The sequence below is a fragment of the Rhinatrema bivittatum genome, chromosome 4, assembly GCF_901001135.1.
Source record: "Rhinatrema bivittatum chromosome 4, aRhiBiv1.1, whole genome shotgun sequence".
Classification (NCBI taxonomy): domain Eukaryota; kingdom Metazoa; phylum Chordata; class Amphibia; order Gymnophiona; family Rhinatrematidae; genus Rhinatrema; species Rhinatrema bivittatum.
This window is the reverse complement of record NC_042618.1, coordinates 434,535,090-434,556,021: the sequence shown is the minus strand read 5'-3', so window position 1 is coordinate 434,556,021 and position 20,932 is coordinate 434,535,090. Positions and strand designations below refer to the sequence as shown.

The 20,932-nt window shown below is 42.6% G+C and overlaps 1 protein-coding gene and 1 long non-coding RNA gene across 4 annotated transcripts in view; one reads left to right on the top strand and one right to left on the bottom strand.

Annotated features, from left to right (window-relative positions):
• Positions 1-982: 982 nt before the first annotated feature.
• On the bottom strand, positions 983-20,719 carry LOC115091312. 2 transcript variants are annotated; one of them, XR_003856670.1, is made up of 5 exons: positions 20,571-20,719; positions 20,091-20,214; positions 13,388-13,516; positions 6,796-6,862; positions 983-1,671 (listed from the first exon to the last, which is right to left on the bottom strand). It is a non-coding gene; the product is annotated as an uncharacterized LOC115091312 (long non-coding RNA). The 2 variants fall into 2 exon arrangements; XR_003856671.1 differs by lacking the exon at positions 6,796-6,862 and having other exon boundaries at positions 20,571-20,716.
• The window catches only part of NFYB (nuclear transcription factor Y subunit beta), a 99,028-nt gene continuing 96,224 nt past the window's right edge, over positions 18,129-20,932 (top strand). Inside the window, exon 1 of one of the 2 annotated variants that reach the window (XM_029601516.1) lies at positions 18,129-18,412. The gene's annotated coding sequence lies outside the window, so the exon portion shown is untranslated. The remainder of the gene's footprint in view (positions 18,413-20,932) is intronic. The other variant, XM_029601514.1, reaches the window with a different exon arrangement.

Here is a 20,932-nt window from a genome sequence, read left to right as displayed (position 1 = left end):
CAGCTGAGCTTAATATTCATCTTTAGTCCACTGGCCCAATCTGCAGTTCAGTTCCAATGGTAGTGAAGAGTCGGAAAGTGTCAGCAGTCTGTCTCTGCACTCAGAAGCTGCAGCAGTATATGAAGTACTGTGAGGTCTGGCATGAAGCTGGTACTGGGATATTTTGGCCAAGACATTTAGGGCAGCAGAGATTGGGTGGGACCAGAGAGGGGTTGCTACAGCATGGGTCTGCTTCCTTCTGCAATGACTTCCACTCTGCAAACCACCAGAAATGCTGCCATTCACTGCTGTCGTTCCGCAGACCTATGACTGAGAATGACATAGACCAACTGCATCTTATAGCTATATCTTCAATTCTCATTTTCTAGCCAGTTCAGTGAATGAATAACTTGAAGATTTGCACATGAAATGTTAAATTAAATCATCTAGTTAAAAATTAGGACGGTCTTACATGTATATATTGAGGACTTGATTTTCAAAAGCAGTTACATACTTAAAACTGGCTTTTACACATTAAGGGGTAAATTTTAAAAAAGAACGTGTGTCCATGTGTGCGGCCTATTCGGCGCGCCCACATGGATGCGCGATTTTATAACATGCGTTCGCTGGTAGGCGCATGTTATAAAATCACAGGTGGTGCGCGCAAGGGGGGGTAAACATAGGGCATAATCACGCAGCTACGCATCATCCGGCTTCCCCAGTTCCCATTCAGTCCGTTCCAATTAAGGAGCGGACTGGGAGGGAACTTCCCTACCCCCTACCCTAACCTCCCTTCCCCTATCCTACCTGCCCCCTATCCCTATCCTAGGTCCCCCCATTTTTTTTTTTTTACCTTTCTTTTCGCTCCTGCAAAGGAGCTGTAGCAAGTTGTGTGCACCGGCACCCCGCCGGCGCGTGATCCCCCGACACAGCAGCAAATGGCCGCTGTACCGGACGCCTTTAGCCCCGCCCCACCCCGCCTGCCCCTCTGCCGAGGCCCGGCTCTTGTGCGCGTAACAGGGGTTACGCACGCTTTGGGCCCCTTTTAAAATGCACGAGGCACGCACAAGGCACGGCCACGCACGTAACCCCTGTATTTTACACACGTGGGTCATTAAAAATCCCACCGTAAATACACTTTCCTCATGTAAGTGGGCTTTTGAAAATTGCAACAATATATACCATTGAATTGTTAATAGATTTTGCCTTTGAAAATGTATCTGTATATGCCTACGGAGATAGCATTCTTTTTTTTTCCATTTAAAGTTTTTATCAGATGCGTATCAAGATCAGTCGTACAGTAGTTCAGCACTTATAACAACCAGGATGCCGTAACCCAGAAAACAAAATGAACAATCCAATAAGCGATGTAAAGAACTAACATGCATTCTATACTCATGAGTTGCCTTTATCCCAATCTCATATCAACCAGCTTTTTATCGTTTTTACCTCTCCCGCTCCCTCTTCCTAGTTCCCCCCACCTCCTACCTCCCACCCCCAGAACCCCAGTCCAATTTGCTTGAGTCTTCCACTGGTCAAAGATTTCCCATGTTTTGTGAAATGCAGGTACACAGTCTCTTTGTATAGCTGTTATTTTCTCCATGCAGTAAATATATTCCAGGCGCGTGGCTATCCCGTCACCTCCTGGAGCTGCTTTCTGCCGCCAACACTATGCAAGTCTGCACATTGCTGCTAAAAAGATATATGAAATCATTTTGGCAAGTGGTTTTGGCAAATCAGACAACTCTGCATTAAATTGCAATATCTCTGGCTGGAATTCTATTAGTGCACTTTGTGATATCCGTGATCAACGTGCACACTCCTTTTCCAGTATAGAACTACAATAGGACACTGCCTCCAATGTGCACCTCAGCCACCACATTCCCTCCAGCACAAGGCCAATGCAGCCTCATAGATACTGTGCAGTTCTTCCAGTGTTAGATACCACCACATACATTTAATAAGGCGAATTTTAAAAGCCCTACGTGCGCCAAAGCCGGGAGAAATGTGCAAAAGTTGAGCCAGCGTTTATTTTTTTAAAAAGCATGTGAGTACGTGCATATCTCCTGGTACACGCACAAAAATATTTTTGCAAAAAAAGGAGTGAACCTGGGTGTGGTCTGGGCGGGGCATGGGCAATACCAGATTTCTCAATGAAATCTGCACAAAGTATTTACGCACACAAGTACACACCGGGGTCCCCTACTGCGTAACTTTACTTCTGCTATGGATGGCGTGTAAGTCCTGAAACAAAGAAAAAACCCCAAAAACTAAAGAGGTTAGCAGGGTTTTAAGGGATGGGGCTAACAGGGTAAAAGGAGGGCTATTTAACTACGGGGTTTAGGAAGTCCTATTTTTTACCTGGGTGAACTGGGAATGAACTAGGGAAACTTGTAATTGAGTCGGCGTGGCATTTGCGTGGTAGACGTGGCATTTGCACGCACATGCGCGTGTCCATATAAAACTGTGCACAAATGTACAGGTGTACAGCCTATTTTAGACTATGCGCGCATATACACGCTTATGTTATAGTATGGCCACGTCCTTTGACACAGGCCAGCATACTTGCGTACATGTGCACCCGCATGGCTCTTTCAAAGTTACCATCCCCGTGTATTTTCAGCTAGAATAGCGGATAATGAGGATTTAGCTACACTGCCGAGCGTAGATGCTTTCCCCAATTATCTTCCTCAATCTCGGTTTGGAGCTCACATACCCATGCTAGTTCGTGTTTCAGTTTTCTCTCCCCTTTATCAAGAAACCATGCATTAAGCTTTGGTAATAAATCCTTTGTATCCTTCCCACCCCCTTTAGTTAACAACTTTTCAAAAGCTGTCCGGATGTTAGATACTTACATAACGCACCATAAAATGTCTCACTTGGAGGTAACCAAAGTAGTCAGTTCTGGGCAGATGAAAAGCTTTCTGAGGATTATCAAAGCTCTCTGTACCTTCTTTAGTGCAAATCTGCCCCAGATGTTTCAATCCTTTGTCGCTCCATCTCCTGAACAACTCAGATTCCCTTCCTGGCAGGAATCCCTGCCCAAAAGACTAGGCAGTGTTTTACTCTGGACCAGATCTCCATTGTTCACTTGGTGTAGGGGGTTCTCTAATCCCTGGAGGTACCATTCTTACAGGAAATACACATGCCTGCTTCACATTGCTCTAACCCCAAGACCAAATAGTTGGGGGATTACTTTGTAGGCTCATGCAGTGGAGAAAAGAAACAAGAAGCAACTAGTTTAACTGCAAACACCTCCTGGTTTTATGCATCAGAAAAACACAGTGGATCCTTTGGGGTGATAAATCTTATGACAACATACTGCTAGTTGAAATGGTAGGAATTTTCCACACTTAAATATGTACAGTCCCAATGAGGCATGTAAGTCCTTTATGGGAGAATTTTCAATTTACTTTGACAGAGGGCAAGTGTGTAATATTAATGAGAAGAGATACTGGATACTGATAATGGTACTGGATCATGGAAAAATGACAGAGCAGGACCCTCCCATGACATGTTCAGGAAAGAGGTTTGGCTACCGGAAATGGTGATGGCATATAAAGAAATGTGGTTCAAAATCACTTTCCTCCATCGTGTCCTTTTTTAGTACTGCTAAAGATATTATGACTTGGCACCCCAAACATCTGTGAAATGGTTTGAGATTCTCCCTTAAAAGCATTTTCATAGCTGTTCAGTAATGATATTTTCTGTAATTGGAATGAGCTTAAAAATCAATTCATTCTCAGAGAAGTCAAAAAAATTCTGTGTATATGCAGATTTAGAAATAAATATTTCTGAATAATCACATAACTCAGTTTAAAAAAAATATTTGTTGGTAATTACCTTCTTTGTTTGTGGAAGAATGTCCAAATTGAATCTCGGCAATGAATTACTATAAAAGATCTTATTATCTGTGTACAGTACAATATTTTAAAAGCATGTGCATAGCAGCATCTGCTACTTACTAATCACAAATTTCACTGTGATCATTATTTTTCAAGTTATTTGTGCTGCTCTACACAATTCCTTTGAACCCTTGGAACAACTGTATTCAGATGTACTTTATGCATTTTCCCATAGACATTACATAGGGAAACTCTTTTAGCACACTGGCCCCATGGCTTGGAATTTGGTTTAAGCAGGGTCTGATGTCAGCTGTGACATCGTAATCAATTCGATCTAGTGCATGATGTAATTTGTACCCCCACACCTGTTTACAAAGGGTGCCGGGCACTTGCACAAAGAATCTAAAAAAAATGATACAAGAGTAACACTTTACATATTAAAATAATACTACAGAGTCTTACTTCTCAAATGGGATCAATGTAATAACAGTGGCATTAAAAAAATCTGCACTAAAAATGAGTATACTTTCTTTTTTAACAAACACGTTAAAAGTCAGCTTTAAATACTGATATAGCAAGCTAATAAGATGCATTGTGCATGGTAGTTAAAGAGCACTAAAAATAAAATGAGTGCTAGTAAATATGATAGCAAGGTAAAGAAACTGCACTAAAACCATGTCAAAAGTGCCATCTACAGATGAAGTATTACATTGTAGGAATGTGAATCGTTTTTTGACGATTTAAAATATCGTCCAATATATTTTAAATCGTCAAAAATCATTAGAGCCGCGATACAATAACAATTCTCCCGATTTATCGTCAAAAAATCGTAAATCGGGGGAAGGGGGAGGGCGGGAAAACCAGCACACTAAAACAACCCTAAAACCCACCCCGACCCTTTAAAATAAATCCCCCACCCTCCCGAACCCCCCCAAAATGCCTTAAATTACCTGGGGTCCAGAGGAAGGGTCCCGGTGTGATCTTTTACTCTCGGACCTCCGTGCATTTTGTTTTTTTGTCCCCCGACGTCAGGAGCATAGGAGATCGCTCCCGGACCCCCGCTGGACCCCCAGGGACTTTTGGCCAGCTTGGGGGGGCCTCCTGACCCCCACAAGACTTGCCAAAAGTCCAGCGGGGGTCCGGAACGATCTCCTACCGCGAATCGTTTTTCCGTACGGAAAAACGATTCGACTGCAGGAGGTCGTTCCGGACCCCCGCTGGACCCCCAGGGACTTTTGGCCAGCTTGGGAGGGCCTCCTGACCCCCACAAGACTTGCCAAAAGTCCAGCGGGGGTCCGGAACGACCTCCTGCAGTCGAATCATGTTGCCGTACGGCCGGCACCATTTTGCGCAAAATGGCGCCGGCCGTACGGCAACACGATTAGAGAGTACAAAAGGCTACTTCCCGCAGACCTGTGTTGTCAGGGCTGTGTGATGGTGAGGGGCTCTGGACCTAGGCTTTGGGGGATTAGAGAGGAGTGTTCTGGATTCTCCTTTGTGATTACTGTTTTCTGTGACCTTCTGACTTTAGTGTATGACCTTTTTATTTCCCATCCTTTAGTCTTCTGTTAGGGTTCTTGAGTGAATCTATTGTGAGAAAGCGTTTAATGGTATGTGCTTGTCAGTCTGTATTGTCGTTTTTTTTGTCTGGATTACTGCAAGATGGGAGCAGGTGTGCATGATCAGTGCAGATAAGGAGTGAGGTGGGGAGAGGGGGGCATGGGGTGCAAGTCCGGGGGTGGATGAGCATGACAGGAGGGTGAGAGATCAGCTAGAAGTGTGGCGAGTGAAAATGGAGTAGAAACGTGTAGTGACATTTATTTAGATGTATTTATTTCAGATTTATATTTTGGGGTAAGAGTGAGAAAGATGGACAGGCTAAGATATGAGGAGTCATTTATTGACAGAAAAAGAAGGTGGGAGTGAAGAGTCGTTAAAGAGGAAGGCACAGGACTGAGGCAGGGAGTGATGAGCAGGCAGACACAGCAGAAGCAGTACATTTATTTATTTATTTATTTATTTATTTATCTATCTATCTATCTATTTATTTAGAATGCTTGTATTCCGCCCAATCCAGACCAGCTGTTCAGGGCAGATTACATAAACATAAAAATAAAACATTCATAACAATATAAAACAACAGAACAATTTTCAGCTGATTAATAATTTATCCCCACAACTTCTCAATCCTGAAATGCCTCAGCGAAAAACTGTCCCTTTAAGTTTTCCTGAAATTTGCGGTAAGCCTGTACCAACCACAGCTCTAGAGCAAGTGCATTCTGCAGACCAGACCCAGTTGAGGAAAATATCCTAGATTGATTAACTTGAAATAGTAAATCCTTTACTGCTGAAATAACCAACTGATTTGTGTCCGCAGAGTGAAGAGAACAAAGTGGGTGATGCAATGACAATAAAGAGGATATAGATAAGTAAGGCCTTCTCCTGTAATAACTCTATACATAAGGCTCAATATCTTAAATTTCACTCTCTGAATTACTGGCAACCAATGTAATTCTTTCAAAACTGAAGAAACATGATCATGAATAGAACAAACCGAAATAAGCCTAGTGGTGGCATTCATCAATACCTGAATTGCTCTTATCTGCTCCTTAGGAAGAAGTGCAATAATCGAATAATGTTAACACAGATGCTTGAATCAGAGCCTTACAATCCCCCTCTAGATAGAATATATTTTAAACAATGAACTTTATATAATTTAAAAAACCTAGCCTTAATCACAGACCTTATCAGAGGTTCAAAAGAAAATTGATTATCAATCAGTACTGCCCCCCCCCCCCCCCCATGTCCCTGGCCAAACCCGAAAAAGGAATAGTATTTCCTTTGGCAGACAGAGCCCTTACTGAAACTGAGAGGGAGGATAGAGATAGCCACACCACCTCAGTTTTAGGAATAATTAACGCCAGACCATTCTCCCCATCCAATCAATTACTGCCTTAATACAGCTACTTACATTAGCTGAAGTTTCAACCACTGGGACCACCAACTGTAGATGGTAATGGTAATCTTTATTTATCTTTCTACAAAATCAAAACGGTGTACATTAAATCAATAAATAGTACATTAAAAGATATAACAGAAATACAAATAAGTAATAACCTAAAAACTCTAAAATGACATATCAATCCTCAAACATCTTAGCAAATAACAGGCCTTGATAAGTTTCCTAAATTTCAAATAATTCTTTTCCAAACACAACTCTAATGGGGCCTGATACTGAAACACCGTCATCCTTGTGTGTGCTAACCAAATTTCTCGTGTTGAGGGCAGCCTTAAAAGCTCCAGTTGAGATGATCTTAGGGATCTGCTCAGTTGCTAAGGGACTAGTATATTGTTTAAATAAACTGGTACTCCTCTAAATACTGCCCTAGATGTAAGATTAAGAAGTTTAATAAGTACTCTGACTTATACTGGAAGCCAGTATAAGAAGCACACAGTTTCAAAACCCCAAATATTACTCTAGCAGCAGTGTTCTAAAGAAATTGCAATTGCCTCAAAGCAATCTCTGTAATTCCCATATATAGGGAGTTAGAGACAAGAGAGCATAAGAGCACAGGTAATAGTTATTAGCTCTGACTTTTCCAAGTATGGTTTCAGCCTACGAATCAAAGGAAGAAAAACACTAACTTCGTTAAGTGGGAAATCTGATTTGACATTGATAAAGCACTATTAAGCTTAATACCTAAAACTTTTATAACTTCCACTCTCAATACTCTTCATTTTGGGAACAAACTTATCAGCCATGGAGTGTCAGAGAGAAGGTCTCTGACTTCTGCAGATTAACTTTTAGCTTGTGATTGAACAACCAGGAAGCTATTGCATCAAAAATGTTGGCTTCAGGACCAATAAACAAAGCAATAATTTGTGTCATCTGCACAAAAATAACTACTGAAGCTGAACTTCTCAATCAAGGTGGCTAAAAGAGCTAAAAACAAAGTAAAAAGTAATGGGGAGAGAACCGAACCCTGGGGCATCCCACAAGTCAAGAGTCTCTGTTCAAAAATGTTATCACCCCACCTAACCTGAAAGAAATGGTTATCAAGAAAAGATGTGAACCACTTCAGAACTACCCCGTGATTCCTGTTGCAACAAAAGACCATATCTATAGTATCAAAGGCTACACTCATATCAATAGATACCATAATAGTCTTGCTTCCTTTATCTAAATTCAGTCTGACTTCATTTGATAATGCGATCAAATGTGTCTCAGTACTATAGTTTTTCCTGAACCCTGATTGTCTAGGGTAAAATGCACTAACCTTCTCCGAGGCCTTCAGCATAAACCTCATAAAAAAAAATGCCACACCAAATCAGACAATACTTCACACAAAGATTGTAAATAAATATTAAACAAAATGGGAGAAAGGGCAGACCCCTGGGGAGCCCCTGAGGTAGCCTTTCTCCAAGGAGACTGATTTTTTCCAGCCTGAACTTTTAACTGCCTATTGATTAAAAATTACTCAAACCACCCAAGAACTTTACCTCCAGTCCCTAGCCCAGCCAGTCTGCTCAACAACCTGTCATGATTAACAGAACTGAATACCGACAAAACATCAAAGAAAAGTAGAACTACAGAATATTTACTATCCAATTCCTTCAAAATGCAATCCAAAATAGAAAGCAATAAAGTCTCTGTACTATATAACCAGCTCGAAGTTCACTATGATTTGGACTAAGTACTCTATTATCTTCAAAAGACAGAATATAAATAAAAATAAATAAATAAAATATACCAATTGTGCTAGCACAACTTTTTCTAAAACCTTCTCAATCCTAGAGAAATGTGAAATTGGTCAACAGCTAGAATATTACAAAGATGGAAGTGACTGTCATTAATACTGGCCACACAGTTGACCATTTCAAAAGATCAGGTGTGATTTCTTGACATGCACTTTCTTGCAGAAAAGAAGGACCTCCTAATCCTCCTGATATACAAGACATGCCAAGATCTATATGGCAAAAAGTCTGCAAAGAGCTTAACAACAGTGAACAGCAAGATCTGGCACAGTATCCAAGACATCAGTAGTTTTGGAGTGGCCAAAAGAACTTTCATACAAATCAAGCATTACTTCATAGATATTCATCAGGTCATTAAAGAAAAGATGGCCAAGACAGAGATCCCACCAACAGATAGGAAGAGATCCACCATCCAGCCTTGAACTGTCATGGCTAGAGACACTTTGCAGGATGATTTTTCTGACTGAAGCTGTGGAAGACCTCCAAGGATGCACTGACAGAGCTGAGATGACTGCTCAGTATTTTAGAATTAAAAATATTTTGCAGCAACTTGACAATTTCATAAAAGGATATAAGAACGAGTGTATGTCATAGTGGTATCAGACGCAGGGGATCAAACCCATGGCCCAAGGTTTTCAAGCCAGCAGATCATGCAGTGGAGCCATAGGTACTTTGGTTCAGCAAGAATCCCACAGAAACTATCAAGCAAAGCAGATTCCCTATTGGACCAGCATTGGTGTATCCCAAATTGACAGCTGGATATAAGGAACCCCCAGCTTGACACATCTGCTGGTTCAACAGTCTTCATGGAGTTCGCTCTGAGATGCCACTCTCTGTTCAGCCTGGTTTCTTAGTCCTGTCTCATTCCTGGATCTTGCTCCATTCCTGGTTCCTGTTTATTTCCTTGTTCCTGATTACCTTCTCCTTCCTGGCTTGTCTTTTCTGCATTATAAGTCTTGGCAGAGGTCTGCACATAAGGGCCCAACCTGCTCGAGAAAGGTGACTGCTTTGAGCAGAATATCACCTACTCCAAAGTGCCTGACCTCTCTGAGATATGCCCCTGCCTAGGGGCAGTACCTTATCTCAGCCCTCAGTGGAGCAAGCTATCAAAGGTGGACTATATCCCATTGAGGGGAGGGGATGGACCAGGGCAATAATTCCAAAGATAATTATTGTAACTGTGGACCCTTGCACCAAGACAGGATTGACACTACCTGCAGGGAAGAGCCCTGGAGGTTCCAACCAATGGCAGGTGAACACAGAAGAGGCAGAGACCCAAAAGGACCTTCACCTATACCAGCATGGCAACCTGCCATAAGGAGGCCTGGAGGCATGGGTCGGAATCAGAAGCCAGCTGGAGCAGCCTGGCCGGGAGGGTGAGTGCGGCAGTCCATGGAAGCAGCCTGCAGACCTTCAAGCATAACAGTATTCCCCTCTTAAACCCCCTCTCTGACACTCCGGGTTTCTTGAGGTATCTTTGATGGAAGTCTTCCAAGAGGTTAAGGTCCAAGATGATGAAGGCTGGCTCCCAGGAGTTTTCTTCTGGGCCTGCAGACTGTCAAGCATAACAGTACCCCCATCTTAAACCCCCCTCTCTGACACTCCGGGTTTCTTGGGGTATCTTTGATGGAAGTCTTCCAAGAGGTTAAGGTCCAAGATGGTGAAGACTGGCTCCCATGAGTTTTCTTCTGGGCCATAGTTTCTCCATGCAATCAGATATTCAACCTTTTAGCACCATATCGTATAGTGTGATGCAAATCCGAAAAACAGGAGGAGTTAGGGGCAGGAGTGGGTTGGGTTAACCATTTTGCGAAGCCCTATCGCATGGCTTTAATGCCGATTTTAGCTACAACTTTTTCAGGAGCGTTAAGCTGTGCGATAGCTTGCGTTACGGCTGATCGCCCGTTGCGATGTGGTTCAGGGATGCCTGTTTTGAAGCTCCCAGAGCATCCATCTAGCTATCAGAGACAACGGGGGGGGGGGGGGGGGGGAGAGAGAGAGAAAGAGAGGGAGACTAGGCATAATGCTATCACCCTAGATAGATATTTATATCTCTATGGGAGGCCCACCTAGTAACTCAAGGTGAGGTTTAGGTATTAGTGTAGGGGTTAGGAGCCACTTTGACATTCAATGTGAGACGTACGAACAGAACAGTGCTCTCTTTTTAACATTTTTTAACATTTGATGACCCTCAGAGTGACGAAACTCACCCAAAGATGAGATTTGTGCAATGTTTTCTCAACCTAGCTTGTCTCACATTGAATGTCAATGTGGCCCCTAACCCCTACACTAATACCTAAACCTCACCTCGAGTTACTAGGTGGGCCTCCCATAGAGATATAAATACCTATCTAGGGTGATGGCATTATGGCTAGGTGCTCTCTCTCTGGCGCTCTCTCTCTCTCCTTCCCTCTCCGAAAAAGTTATCGCAATTTGTGGTAACTTAGCTCTTCGCATAGGTATTACTGCAAATTGCGATAAACTCCCTATTACCATAAAACACACCCCTTTTCCCATCGCATGTGATATTTACCGCATTTTGATAAAACCAGGCCTTTGTTTGTAGCATACAAGAAGATTATCTGTCACTACCTCTTTGCTGAGATGTTAATTGTTGAGGCATAGAGAATTTCAATTCCTCAAAAGTGTGTACCATCCGTTCACAGCAGTGTACCAGAGGAGCATCTAGTTTATGACACTTTAAAGCACTACAATGCTGTATGATCCTGGTGTGTAGTTTTCTTTTTGTTTTTCCTACATATATCAAGTTGCATGGGCACCAAATTAAATATATCACACAGATGGAATCACTAGAGGTGTTGTATCTCATTTTAAAAAACCATAACTTCTCCACTGGTAGAGTGTCTCCCACACAGGATTGATTACAAACAGAACAACTGCTGCAAGGAAAATGCCCTGTAATGGTGACCTGGTCTGATGAATGTGGGGCATATTCCTGGTATTCCAAATGAACAGTCTAGTCTCTAATACTGCGCTTATGCCGTAATGCAAAATAGGATACAATTTTAACACTTCCCAATGATTTGTATACAAAATACCATAGAAGAATAAGAAATTATACAAATTGGCCTGCTTTCTACCACACATTGAGGAGGCTGTAATAACAATGTACAATTAGCCCATCTAGCTCTGGTGTAGGCTCTCTTGATCACTTTTGATGGACATCCATGTAAAAGAAAATGATGTTTCATCTCCTTTGCTCTTATCTTGTATTCTTGTGAAGCATAATCTCCTTAGCTGTAAAAATTGACTAATCAGTAAGGGCCTCATTTTCTAAGGTATCGCAGGCCTGCGATACTTTAGAAAATCGCGCGAATGGGGGGGCGGGGGCCAAAGCGGGGGGGGGGGCGGTCCAGCAACGATCGCACCTCCGCAATGCGATCACTGCCGGCATCGCGCCCAATAACTACACCATAGAAGGTGTAGTTATTGGGCGCGAAATAGCAAGCGAAAAGGGCCTTACCTTTCCGCTGTGCGCGCCGCGGAGTCGGCCCCAGTGACGCCTCCGACTCCTCCTCTTCTGGGGCCGGCTCTGCCCCGATTTCAGTAGTGCAGGCCTGCGCTACTTTTGCTAGCTATCGCAGGCTTGCCCTAACAGCGCAAGCCTGCGATAGCTTTGGAAAATGAAGCCCTAAGTTATCTCTGAGTCATTGTGAATGGCAACTAGAATAAGCTAACAATGCATTTCCATCTGTTGCTTTTTTGTATACAGAAAATTGAAAGGTATTATTAACCAGTTTGATAGTGATGTCCAAAAAGGGTAATGAAGTCTGACTTACTGAAATAGTGAATTACAAATTCAAATTGCATTGGTTAAGCCATGTTATAAATCGAGTAAAGGTATCCCCCATCTCCCATCCATAGCATCAGTATATCATTTATATAACACCACCACAAGGAAATATGTACATTAAACGTACAAATGTGAAGCCAGGTTTTTCAAATTGTCCAACGTATATAAGTACAATTTTAGCTAACTCACAAATAAATGCTGAAGTACATGCACTATGAGCCTGGTTTATATAATACTTCCTTGATGATATCATATGCTTGCATTTGCAGAATATTAGTATAAAGTGTGGCTATGTCGATGGTAACTATGGACAAGTTGTCAAAAGGACCTGAGTAATGTTCCAATACTATAATATCATCATCAGCATCTCATATATATGAAGGAATTTTCAGTATAAGTGGATTCAAAAATTTGTCTACAAAGACAGACTGGTTCTAGTAGTGGAGAGTTTTGTAATGTTTTGTGAATCGTCTGAACGATATATATAATTGGAACAACCGGATGGTCGACTTTCAAAAATGATATTCCTTTGATGTAATCCACATCTTATGTCTCGTTTTTTCTAGAATGGAATGGATCTCTTGTTTTAATGCCATTGTGGGATCTTCCAATAATAGTGAATAAAGTGTGGTGTCTGCTAACTGTCAATTCTGTCATTTTATCTAAAAGAACGATTGAACCACCCTTGTCTGCTGCCTGAATTCCGATTGTCAGATTATGTGCTAAGTCCCTTAGCGCTGTTCTTTCTTCTTTGGTCAAATTATGGTTTGCATGATGTATCTGAGAGGTCAGCTCAAGTAGAGATCCTTTTATACTAAATCATATAATTCTGATATCACCAGATCTATGGGTCCTGGTGAACACCAATTTGAGTCACTTAGGTGTGTTGTAGAAGATGCAAAATATAGCTTTAAACATAAAGGTTGCACAAATTTAAACAAAGCAATTTCTATCTGAAAGGGGTCAAAAGGAATGGTACATACAAAGGACAAACCTTTATCAAATATTTGAAGCTGGTGCTCTGTCAGAGTGCATGAGGAAAGGTGAATCCAGTAGAGGCAGAGATGACATCGAAGACCATGTACTCTTCTTCACCATAGGAGACCAACAAGTTGCTCAAAAGCTGGAAAAGAGCAAATGCAATAAAAAAATCAAAAGCAATCCATATATAAAATACAAACAAGCAACTGTAGAGAATCCTACTAGGCCTCTACTAAAAGAGTTGTCCCATTTTACTAAGGGGAACAAAAGTAGTAGTTTGTTGAGTTTAACTATATAATGGCAGAGTCCCCAGACAATATAATCCTTAGCCACCCTTTTACAGTGTGGAATTTTAGTTAGCCCTTACAAGGGGCAAGCTCTTTCAGATTCTGCTCCCTGTTTCTGCTTTGGGTTTTTGAGAAAGGACCCTTGGTCTCTAGCAGTGAGACCTGGGAATGGAACAGAAGAAAGGGTGCCTTTTACCCACTTTAAACATTCTAAGTTTTGTCCTTTTTGATTTGAGATGAAGGAAGTTTTTTGGATATGATATGATATAGAGGTCTATAAAATAATGAGTGGAGTGGAACTGATAAACGTAAATCAGTTGTTTACGCTTTCAAAAAATACAAAAACTAGGGTATAATGATGTTACTAGGTAGAACATTTAAGATAAATACGAGAAAATATTTTTTTACCTAATGCATAATTAAACTCTGGAATTCATTGTCAGAAGATGTGGTAAAAGCTGTTAGTATAGCTGGGTTTAAAAAAGGTTTGGACAAATTCCTGGAAGAAAAGTCCATAAATCATAAAGTGGTCTTGGGGAAATCTACCAACATCACACACACGAACCAACCCGAAACCAAACCCTAACCATGCACTCAGAGCAACCCCCCCTCCCCACCACCACACCAAGAAATTCACCGCTGTTACTCTAATGCTAATTGCTGTTATTATATTACTATTCATGCTATCTATTTAACTCTGCTACCCATCCCTATTACCATCTCTGACACAAAATTACCTAATGATAATTATTGTTACCCTGCTACTCTAATATTTACCACTATTTATGCAATATATTCCTTTTTGCTATACCATTATTATTTATGCTATCTTTTTGGCTCTGTTTTTTTATCCATGTTGCTACTATAATTTCCTATGACATCTCTCTAATCATTTACTGTACCTGTCAAAAAATTATTTGTAAACTGATGTGATATGTAAATCGAACTCCGGTATATAAAAACAAATAAATAAATACAATTTTGGGATCCTGCCAGGTTCTTGTGATCTAGATTGGCCACTGTTGGAAACAAGATACCAGGCATAATGGCCCAGGATGGCAAATCTTATGTTCTTATGTACCCGACAGAAGCGGCTCGCAAGTGGTGATGGTGGTGTTGGTTGCAGGGCCCTCAGGCCTGAGAGTTCTGGTTCCAGGCCTCCGGGGAAGAGTGTTAAATCTAGGGCTCCCAGGTCAGAGGTTCATGGGCCCAGGGATGAGCAATTTTTATAACTTTCATTTACCTCCAATAGGTTAGCAAATGGAAGTTAAAAAACTTTACTTCAACCCCGGAAGTAAAACTTCAGTGTCAAAATCAGTAGTTATTTAATGCTGAATTTTTAGCTTACTTCCCTGCACTGGAAATAGTAACTAATTTTTGCCTTAAAATGAATGTTTATTTTGCCAAAAGTGTGCTATTTTAGTGCAATTCCTGACACCTAGGTTTAGTATACCTTTTCAGGCCAATGCAATATCGGCTTGCGCGCCCAGCCACCTTTCCTGGGCACGCAATGCATTATTTAAATGAAGGGTCATGCTAAAAAGGACGCACCAGGGATAAATTGTGTGTTCCTAGCATGTCCATGGCATCACGCCTAGGAGAAGCGGCTGTGTGCCGATTAGGAAAACAGACGCTCAATTAATAGGCATCCGTTTTCCTAACCTGACCGCTGGCAAGATTTTTTTTACATACTACAATACTAAGTAGGAGGAACCACAGAAAAGCAGTATTTTTCTTTTTTGTGGCTTTGTGTGTGTGTGTGTGGGGGGGGGGGTGATTTTACACAGCTCAAAGCGTGTAAGTTTTCATTATTAAAATGTGCGCATCAGGCGCCCAGTGATTTTTTGCATTGGGGTAATAGCTAATAGCCTTATGTACATAAATTTATATATGATGAGCACTATTAGCTATGCACTGGTTTGGATGCACATTTTGGACACGTTAAATCATTTATTGCATTGGGTGTTAGCCTAGCGCGACCAAAATGCACATCCAAGAGCTCGTTACCCTGTGCGCTAGGCTCAACACATGATATAGCATCGTCCCATAAGTGCACTAACACCAATATTATATTGGTAGCTATTTTAGCAAACAGAAAAGTGCACTAAAACAGTAGTTTAAAAAAAAAAAAAGGTACAATTTTTTTAGGAACAAACTTTGGAAATTAAACTAAAATCATTTAGGTTTTAGGTATCTATCTGTTATTTAAGTGTGAGGGGTAAGGATGAGATTTAGTTTTAGTAGTATTGCCAGGGCTGGCGCAACTCACTGTGCAAGCCATGCAGCGGCCTGGACGGGGCAGTGGCCTCAGGGCCATGACCAAGTTGAGTCAGCTGCTGGTGCTGCCAACCCCCAAAGAAATGTAGGAGCTGCAGGCTGCAGCAGCAGAGAGGAACTTGCAGAACCCCGTGGCAGTTCCCAACCCGCCATGCAGTGAAGATGAGACAGTGGCGAAGGACCGCGTGGTGCTACAGCTCCTCCTCTTCTTCGCTGTGCAGTGAAGAAGAATCCTAGGGCTGCACAGCAGTTCGCCACCAGCCATGTGGCAAAGATGAGAGTTTTGCAGGGCCACGTAGCAAAGCAGAGAAGTGTGGGTGGGTGTCTGAGCATGTGTGTGTGTGTGGGTGTCTGAGCATAAGTGGATTGTGTGTGGGTGTCTGAGCATGTATGTGAGTATGTGCCTTAGCATAAGTGGAATGTTTGTGGGTGTCTGAGCATAAGCAGAGTGTGTGTGGGTGGGCACGTGAGAGATGTATGTGAAGAGAGAGCATGTGTGTATGTGTGAGAAAGAGAGCACTAAGCTCTGGGGATGATGGAATAAGAGGTCTAAATAGTAGTAAGTTCTTTTTGAGCAGCAAATTCTTCAATTTATAGGAGGAAAGGTTGAGGTGTTCTCATCATGTGTGTCTGAGCATATGTGCTTTTGTGAGTGTGTGTAAGTCTGAGCATATATATGTGAGAGGAATGTTGTGTGTATGTAAGAGGGAACGTGTGTGTGTGTGAACATGTATATGTAGGAGGGAGCATCTGTGAGAATGTGTGTGAGAGAGAGGAATCATGTGCATGTGAGCATGTGTATGCAAGAAGGAACATGTGCGTGTATGAGGGAGAGAGCATATGTATGTATCTGTATGTATAGATATTTATCTATGAGAGAGAGGAGAAAGTTTATGCATCTCTCTCACTAATCCATGACAATCTGAATGACTAGAAATCAAAAGTTTTCAGGTATGGAGAGTGTGAATTATTTTATCCTTATTAGTTTTAATTTTGGATGCTGTTTGATGTGTCTGCTGTTTTGAAATATTTTATAGGTGTTTGAGAAATTTAAAATAAATTGAATTTTTAATTATTGGATCATCCATTCACCAGCTGCTTTGAAATATTCTTTTTATTAGTATGTTTATACTATTATGATGAATGTATCTATTATATTCCTTGATTTTAATGTTCAATGGCTGAGGATTGGTGATTTCTGTTTTCCATTGTTGCATTGCAGAGAGACTGACTTGTTGCAGTTTTCCTATTCAGTTTTTGCCTGCATGTTTCTATTTATATTTTATGGTTTCTTTTTCCTGTATATGGTAAGGGTCTGCTTATGTGATGTGGAGGAGTATTCTGCTAGTGTGTAGGAATCCTCTAGCAGCTTGGTTTCTTCTATTTTCCTAAAAGGAGGTGCATTGGTGTTTTAGGGCCTGGTGTAGGGTTATCGGCAGTTAGTGCTGTTTTGGTGTGGGAAGTTTATTATATTGTAATTATAATTTACTCAAGGCTTTCTGAGGGTCAAACCCACACCTAACATGCATTACAGTAGCCCTAATGCCATATGGTTCCAAGTGGGGGTTTTTGCAGAATTTTCTGGTTGGCAGCAAAGAAGTGCATGCAAATACTTATATTTTTTTTTTTTACCTCAGAAGACTGTCCTTTGAATATTCTTTTCCTGCAAAATCTATTGTAAATGCATAATTGTTAACCATGTATGTGGAGACAGCAGGAGGTGGGTGTGCAAGGGTATAAGATTTGCTTAGGGCACCTAATACTCTTGCACCAGCAATGGGCTGAGGGGGGGGGGGGGGGGGGGGGGCAGCGCAATAATTGTTCGCACAGGGCAGCAAAAAAGCTAGCAGGGGCGCTGAGTATTGCCATAATTGGAAGTCTGTGCAGAGAAGCTTTTTGGCATGTATGTTTTTCCTCCATAAGAATCAATAAAATCAAGGCAGGTATTTCGGAATCAGAGCTGTAGCGTGGTGATTTCTGGTCAGTTGACCGCCCCGACCTTGTACCTTTTTCATTACAAAATTACCATCGGCGATGCACACAGAGGGAATGAAACCTCATATTGGAGGGAACGTAATGTTTACCAAGCCGGCGAGTGGCACGGGCGGAGAGCGACGGCACAGACCTGACAGAGCATATTACGGCGGTGGGAGGGGAACCCGCAGTCCGGGAACAGCCACGGCTCCACGCGTTGGGCTACATTAGAAACGGGTTCCAAGCAGGAGGGGCCGGCAGCTGTCAGCTGAGGCACAGCGCTGGCCCATTGCGCGAGCCGCGGAGGGAAGGCAAGGCACCTGGCAGCGGAGGGAGGCGCAACCGCGGTGCGGGAAGAGCCGCACAGCTTCAGGCTGCGGCGGGAGGGGCGGCCAAATCCTGGAAGCGGTGTTCCGCGCTGGGACTGGTTCCTTCGCAGCCATTTTCTGTCCAACCAAACAGCCGATTTGAGGAGGTAACCAACCAGGGCTGCATTGGAGGTTTGTGCCTGGCTTCGGCCAATGATTGCTAACCGATTTCACTATAGCTCGAATGAAATGTCCGTCTTCCAGTTTATTTGTTGTCTGTGTGGATGAGATTGAGAGCAGGAAGTGGAAAAGATTTTAATTTTAGCTTTCAGCTGATGAGGCCAGGAGAGGGGGGATTGGATGCGAAGGTCCGGGCCTTTGAATTTCATTTTTCCCCCCTCGTCTTTGTGCTTCACGCGGAGAGAAAATAAAGGGCACTGAGAGAAAAGACAGGGACAGCCGCTGGTCGAGAACCGCGGATTTGGAGGAGGAGGAGGAGGAGGATGTCCGATTAAATCCAAAATTGAGGTGGAAAATATTTAAAACTGGAAAAATAAGTACAGTGACCAAAAAAAAAACCTAGCCGAAAAAAAAAAAGGGCGCCCCAAAGTGGATAAAGCGGAGCTGCGACGGCGGCGAAAGAAACATTTTGTTGCCGCCGGGTCTCCATTTTGCGGTGCGAGGTCGGCCACGGTGCGCGCCGGGCGGTCGCTGAGGAGAGGCTGCAGCGGGGGAGAGGGGCGCTTGGCGGGTCCCATGTTTCCCGCCATTTGGCAGCCGTGAGGAGAAGAGTTTCAGCAACCCGGGGAGCGTAAGCAGCGCCTCCCCCCTCCTCCTAGTTCAGATGGCACCCGTCCTGCTCCTTGCAGCGCCGGACTGCGGCTGCCGGAGGGCCGCCTGCTTTAAATCGCGGCGTGTGCGGGAGGCCGACGCTTCCGAAATCCTGTCGGGAAGCGTAGACGCTGCTGCTGGGTCGAAATGAATGGGAAAGGGAAGGATGAGCCGGGCCCCTTCTCAGCCGTCAGATCAGTGGTAATGGATGCTTCTGTGCCCCGGCCTGGCACCGCTTCTCGGCTTCCGACGGAGCTCGCCCCCTACTCTCGGCTGGATTCCTGTAGCTTGTCAAAGCCACGGGAGACACCGGTCGCGGGCTGTTGTGACGTGAAAACGATTCGCCCGGAGCGTGAATTGTGCATTTCACCACCATGATCGAACGGTGCGTGAAGGTCTCCACGGAGAAATAGCAATGTGAAAAAAAACCGAAACAAATCTGGAACGGTTTCTTTCATAGGCTTGTGCTTGCCACTTGTTTCTGCGTGAGAGGAGTTTTCCTCAGCACCAGAGGGTATTTCCTAGGTTTATGTTGCTTATTTCATATTTAAATACGTGTAAGTGGTTGGGGGAATCTTGTTTTCTAGAAGCATGAATCGTGAGGAAAAAGCATGGTTTCTTTTTTTGTTTTAACCCTGGTTACCAATCTTAATTTAAGAGAGCAAATTCCAGTAGGGCTCACAAGAACGTTCTTAACGCTTGGCTAAGACTAGTACAGGCCTTAAAAACAGCAAGATTGTTCAAAATGGTAATTTAATTTAAATATATGGCTTGCATTTTCTGTCCTTTTTATTTTTTTCTGTTGCATACTTTGGAATAAAGAGTTTTTTTTCTTACAATTCTACTTGTTTATAAAAAAACAAACAAACCTGAGTCTATTCTGTTTCTACTTTTATATGCCTCTGATAATATCCTTAGCTTTCTGATAAAGCTATCCAACTTAAATTCATAATAATCATTTTGTGCAGTGCTGTACAATGGTGATAACTATTCAGGGAGGATAACTCCCTGTCTCAAAAAGCTTATAGTCTGTGGATACCTGAAACAATGGGAGGTAGTGTGTCTTGACTGAGCGTGTAAGAAGTATCCATGGTAAACCGGGATTTTGAATCCTGGCTTCCTTGGTTCTCTGCTCATTGTTCTGGCCACTGGCTGGTGTGGTGCTGTAAAAAAAAAAAAAACAAACAAAGCAAAAAACTTTTAAGTACTATTGCATCCATAGAAATGAAATAAAAATCATCATAAAATAGAAATCTTAATAGAAGATGGAATAGAAAAGTTGTAAATTCCATCGTTTTCTAAATACAATCTAGACTCACAGAAGCTAGTTTTATTTTAATTGGTTGCTGTGGCAGAAACTTCCCATTCTGGTTTGAAGTAGAGAAAAATGGGCTCAGGGAAGCTGGGAAACTGCCTGTCAACAAGATAGGCTGCTTCTCCAAGTCGATTTCTGTTTGTAATATATCCTGTATAATTAACATTAAAGAGAGAGGCATCTACTAGGTTAGGGGTGACCTACCTATAGTGCTGGAGCCACATACAGTTCTTTCATGTGCAAAATGTAGCTCTTGCCTTCCTGTCCCCATGGCAACTGAACACTTCTGCAGAGGACAGGAGGGGAGGGACTGGATGAGGGAATGCACACAGCAGAACAGAACAGCTGAAACAGGAGGGAAGCCTAAAGTAGGGAGCAGAGGCTTTTCTCTGCATTCTTGTTTTGCCCCTCTGTTTCTGTCTGCAACTATCAGCACTAAACTAGAGGACAGGAGGAGAGGGTCAAAATTGGTGGTAATAAGACAGCAAAGAAGTCTTGATTCTTTGCTCTTCTCTTCCTGGCACCTGCTGCCTGGAATAGAGGGTTCCTTTCTGTTCTGCTGTCTG